At 31.4% G+C, this 6,000-nt stretch overlaps 1 long non-coding RNA gene across 1 annotated transcript; it reads right to left on the reverse strand.

The window, feature by feature from the left end:
• Window positions 1-800: 800 nt before the first annotated feature.
• On the reverse strand, window positions 801-1,567 carry LOC122526349. Its single transcript, XR_006306036.1, has 3 exons — window positions 1,064-1,567; window positions 922-995; window positions 801-842 (listed from the first exon to the last, which is right to left on the reverse strand). It is a non-coding gene; the product is annotated as an uncharacterized LOC122526349 (long non-coding RNA).
• Between the last annotated feature and the right edge of the window lie 4,433 nt (window positions 1,568-6,000).

Here is a 6,000-nt window from a genome sequence, read left to right on the forward strand (position 1 = left end):
GGACTATTCCCTGGTATCTGTAAATACATAAAAGTTATCAAAAAACATTATAAAGTAATTAGTTTCTGTATATTAAATGGATAAATGGAACCAAGGAAAAGGGAGTAGAGGAATATGATATTAATTAGGGATTTAAAAGAAACTAATTACAATTATAATGTATATGGTAAGCGGTCTTTGGCTAGATTTTACTTGCAATGGAATGTATAACATATAAAATATGTTAAACATTATACTGAAAGTAAAATACCATTGCCCAGGTCTAACCACGAGGAGGTAACCGCTTCTGAAGACCCGGGATGTGCATCCTGAAGATGTCCCCATCCGAAGTAAAATGAAACCATAGAAAATGAAAGCCCCGAGAACGTTTTTTAATGAGCCCCATCTTAGGTCCCATCCTAAGAGTTATATTCAGAAAATCCTTACAATAATTATCGAAAATGAAGAGAAAAGTTTGAAAACTGAATAAGAAGATGAAAACGAGGAGTGCATCTGAATAAAATTCAAGTAACATCAATGATTTTATTAAAAATCAATACAATTTAATATAATTTCAATATATGCACATACGGAGATTATAATTAATGAATATTTTATACATAATTGTCAATCTACTTAAATATAGTATAATAAAAATAAATGTATATAATTTTTGGTTGACCCATGGCATCTGTAAAATAAAGAAAATACATTAAAAATAACTATTATACATGTGCAATTCTACAAGAAAAACAATAAATGGATTAAAATACTTCATTTATATTGAGAAATAATTATTTTATATTACCGTTTACCATTACTCTGTCCTCTTCTGATCATCTTCTAATCCACTTTCCTCTCCTCTTGGACGGAATGGTTATATGAAACAATAAACTGATTAAAAATATTCATGTACTTATAGAAATAATTATTTTTTATTACCATTTACCATAACTTAGTCCACTTCTGGTCCATCTTCTAATCCACATCCCCTTCCTCTTGGTCGGAATTGTTATCTGAAACAATAAACGAATTAAAAAAGTTCATTTATTTATAGAAATAATTATATTCTACTACCATTTACCATAACTCAGTCCTCCTAAGGTTCGTTTCCTTCTTCTCTTGGACGGAATTTGGCATCATAGTTCATCCTGCAAAGAAAATATTAAAAGGAATAGGAAAAGAATAGGGAAAAGTAGAACTTTTAAGGTGGAACTTTTCACGATTTTTGTTTTAAGTGGTTTCCCCCCGATCGGACTAATCCACTGACTCTAATTTTTTTTACGAGAAACCTAGGCTTCACGCAACGATCGACCATTACTCTAACAGCAGACGGTTGAGGCCTGACTAACGGATAGTGACCGAATCGCCAACGCGTGTCGCTTCGGTCCCTATGCTAAATGCATATCTATGCATACCAAATCGCGAATAAAAAAAAAACGCATCCTAAAAATATATATTACGAGGGACCTAGGCTTCACAAGACGACCGACCATAGTGCCAACGGCAGGACCGGTGAGGCCTGACTAACGGATAGCGACCGAATCGACTGTGTGTCGCTTCGGTCCCTATGCTAAATGCATATTTTATGCATATCAAATCGCGAAAAAAAAACAAATCTAAAAGTTGTTCCACCTCAAAAGTTAAGTAAACTCACGTGAATGCATGCTAATTCATGTGAGCATACTTGATATAAAGGAAAAGAAAGAAAGTGAAAGAAATAGGGAAGATATGATGGTTGGTGGGGGAAATTAAAGGTAAGGAATACCTGAAAAAATATAAGAATTATTAAAGAAACATTATAAAGTAATTAGTTTCTGTATATTAAATGGATAGAAGGAACTAAGGAAAGGGGTAAAAGAATATGGTATTAATTGGGAAGTTAAAAGAAACTAATTACAATTATAATGTTTATTGCAAGCGGTCTTTGGCTAGATTTTACTTGCAATGGAATGCATAACATATAAAATATGTTAAACATTATACTGAAAGTAAAATACCATTGCCCAGGTCTAACCACGAGGAGGTAACCGCTTCCGAAGACCCGGGATGTGCATCCTGAAGATGTCCCCATCCGACGACCTAAGTCGAAACCCATAGAAAAGGAAAATCCCGAGAAGGGAAATCCGGAATACAAAATAAAAAACGAGAAGAAAGAATAAGAAATGATAAAAGAAACCTGATAACAAATGAAACACATTTAAAATACATATCACACGCGTGCGATGCTAAAACACATACATTATACTTTATTAAAAGTAAGTCCTCTGCTGGTCCTCTGCTGGTCCTCGTACTGTCCTGGTGTGGTCCTCGTGCTGTCCTGGCGTGGTCCTGTGTCCTGTCAACCTGAAACAAAAAACAAAAAATAAAAGGGGAAAGAAGTGGAAAGGTAGGCTTTTTAAAGTGAAACTTTTTACGTTTTTTTTTTAAGTGGTATCCCACCGGTTGGACTAATCCACTGACTCTAATCTTAATTACGAGGAACTTACGCTGCACGTACAGTTTGCCACCGGTGCCAATGGCCTTGGTAGACATCCCATACAATGCAGTTTCAATTCCTATGCTACGTGCATATTCATGCATATCAAAACGCGAATTAAAACCCGAATGAAAACGCGATAAAATAAATATATACGACGAGGAACTTAGACTTCACGCAACCAGCCGGGTACCTCGACCAGCCACGTGTCGCTTCGGTCCCTATGCTAAATGCATCGGTGCACACCAAATCGCGAAGTTAAGAAAACGGGTAATAATAAAAAATATATTACGAGGAACTTACACTCCACGCATCCAATTGGGTACGTGTAGCTTCGGTTCCTATGCTAAATGCATCGATGCATACCAAAACGCGAATTAAAACCCGATAGAAATAATATATACGACGAGAAATCTAAGCGAAACAAAGAAATCAACGCAACACGATCGATTAGAAGCTAACAGCAGGCGAGTAAAGCCTGTCTAACAGATAGCCGTGGACCTAACCGTCTAACCGATCGCGCACGTTATTCCTTCGATCGTTTTCGATTCCTATGCTAAATGCATGTATGCTTGCAAAGTCGCGAGTTAAAAAGAGCAAAGTAAAAAAAAAAAAAAATAAAAAAAAAGATAGGGAGTTTCACTTTAAAAAGCTAAGGGTAGGACATGATTCTATCCTTGGGAGAAAGATAGAATCAAGGCTCGCGTGGGCAGGGTCGCATCCCTGAAGTAAATTCCTTCTTAACAAATGGCGCCCTTTGCGAAGAAGGAATCCACCCGCTACCCATTGAATTGCTTCTAAAAAAATAATAAAATTTTAATAAACACTTAATATTAAATTTTATTTAGCCAGTAACAATAATTGTAAAACAATCTAAGTAATCGGAGAATTTTATAATAATGTTTCAACCAAAGAACGCAACAAAGCTGAAGAAACAGTCATCTAAAATCATAAAAATAAATTCATATTAAATATATTTTCTATTCAAAATACGTTAATAGAAGAGTATATAACATTTAAAATAATGTATATATATGTTTAAGCAATTATATATAATAGCAGAGAACAATACTTTGTTCTATACACTTTAAATAATTGTTAATTAATATATAAAAATGTCTATTGTAATCTAAAAATGGGGATGTACTGTCTTCTGTACCTTCCTCTTCAAAATCATCTGTTAGACTGATACATTGTCACATAAAAAAGTTTTTTTTATTGAATGTTGTTTACATTGCTTTCCGAAAGTTTCTTATGTATGTAACGAGAAAATTAATTATAACAAATGGAAATTAAAATTATAACGTTCTCATTTTAATATTCTTTTAATTTTTGTGTAATTGTTTAAACTAATGTAAATTTTCTTAAACGTTCCTGTGCAGTGGTGACTTTGGTGGGGGAAATTTTAATCGAAAAGAATATAAAATTAAAATTGTTTAATATTCAAAAATATGTTAATAAGTATGTAATGCTTATATACTACTACATATATGTGTCTAAATAATCTGAAATATTAAGAGAGTGCATTAGTGCATTAAAATAATTGTTAATTAATCGATGCAAGCGTCTATTGTTGCTTAAAAACTCGGAGTATATGTTCTGTGATCCCTCCTCCTCGAAATTCACCGTTGATCTGAGTAATTATCCTCTGTTAAAGTTTTTTTGGTGAAAGTTGTTTACAAGACCTTCCGAACGTTGAGCATGTGTATAAAAAGAATAATAAACCTATTTAATAAAATTTAAGAATAAAACGTTATGATTTTCGTATTTTTATCTATTCTAAGTAATTATTTGAATGCTTCTGCGCAGTGATGACTTCGAGGCTAAAATTCTTCTGTAACATAAAGAGAGTGCATTAGTGCATTAAAATAATTGTTAATTAATCGATGCAAGCGTCTATTGTTGCTTAAAAACTCGGAGTATATGTTCTGTGATCCCTCCTCTTCGAAATTCACCGTTGATCTGAGAAATTATCCTCTGTTAAAGTTTTTTTGGTGAAAGTTGTTTACAAGACCTTCCGAAAATTACGCATGTGTATAAAAGAAAATCAATAAAATTAATCAATAAAATTTAGTATTATAACGTTCTCATTTTAATATTCTTTTAATTTTTATGTAATTGTTTAAATTAATGTACATTTTTTTAAACGTTTCCGTTCAGTGGTGACTTTGGAGGGGGAAATTATAATCGAAAAGAATATTAAATTAAAATTGATTAATATTCAAGAATATATTAATAAGTATGCAATGCTTATACTAGTACATATATGTATCTAAATAGTCTGAAATATAAAGAGAGTGCATTAGTGCATTAAAATAATTGTTAAATAATCGATAGGAATGTCTATTGTTGTCTAAAAGATCGGAATATATGATCTATGTACCGTCCCCTTCGAAATCCACCGTTGAAATGAGACGTTGTCCTCTATGAAAGTACTTTTATTAAATGTTGTTTATAAGACCTTCCAATCGATGCGCATGTGTATAAAGGGTGTCATACATCTAATACATAATCTTTAATATTAAAACGGTATGATTTTTGTATTTTTATCTATTTTAAGTAATTATTTTAATGCTTCTGCGCAGTGGTTACTTCGAGGGTAAAATTTAGCTGCAATATAAGAAAAATGCATTAGTGCATTAGAATAATTGTTATACAATTGCAAATATTGAATGTATACTAACTAATAGAGTAACATATAAGAATTAAATTATTTTTTCTGGCATTTATTAACGTATATGTAAATGAAAAAAGAAAGTATATTTCTCTAAATAATTATACAACCAATATACTATAACAATTAATAAACAATATACTAATGGAAAATGTGAACTATTGAAGCTTACCATTATGATAGAAGAAAGCTGAGGTGTTTGCTCGTTTAAGTACCATAAAAAAATTGCCTGGATTCATTTTAAAATCTTGTAAACTCTTTTTTAATGTATGTACTTGATACAAAAAGCAATAAGAAAGCCTAATAGATGCTGTGCTTTTCTAAATCTTCAAATACTTGCAAATCTGAAAATCATAAGATTGTATTAGTAAAGTATCAAGCAAACTGAACGAGTCTATATATGTATATGTATGATAATTGTATAAGATATCACTCTCTCTCTCTCTTTTCCCTTCTCATACTTTTTATGTTACTCTTCTTTCTGTTATAAAAGAAAAGAGATAAACTTACCGCAACTGATATCAATATAAAAAAGTAAACACAATTATTATTTAGATAGAAAAGTAAACACAATTAGATTTACAATAAGTATATGTATTCATGCTGTATTCTACCAATGTTTTGAAACTTAAAAAAGTAACATAGCATTGTTATAATATAAAGAAAGTTAAATGTATGAGTGTTGTATATACGTTTATCACGTTCCTTGTTAATATTTAAAGAATAACGTGTAGAATAAAAACAATATACACTTATAACTTTATCACATTTCACAGAAAAACACAGTTATATAGAAAAGAAACCACGTTGCAGATACTTTTAAAACAAATGAAAAAAGCACTATAGCCATCATTAAAGAATTAAAATA

This window comes from Polistes fuscatus, unplaced genomic scaffold (assembly GCF_010416935.1).
Source record: "Polistes fuscatus isolate 324 unplaced genomic scaffold, CU_Pfus_HIC Scaffold11, whole genome shotgun sequence".
Classification (NCBI taxonomy): Eukaryota; Metazoa; Arthropoda; class Insecta; order Hymenoptera; family Vespidae; genus Polistes; species Polistes fuscatus.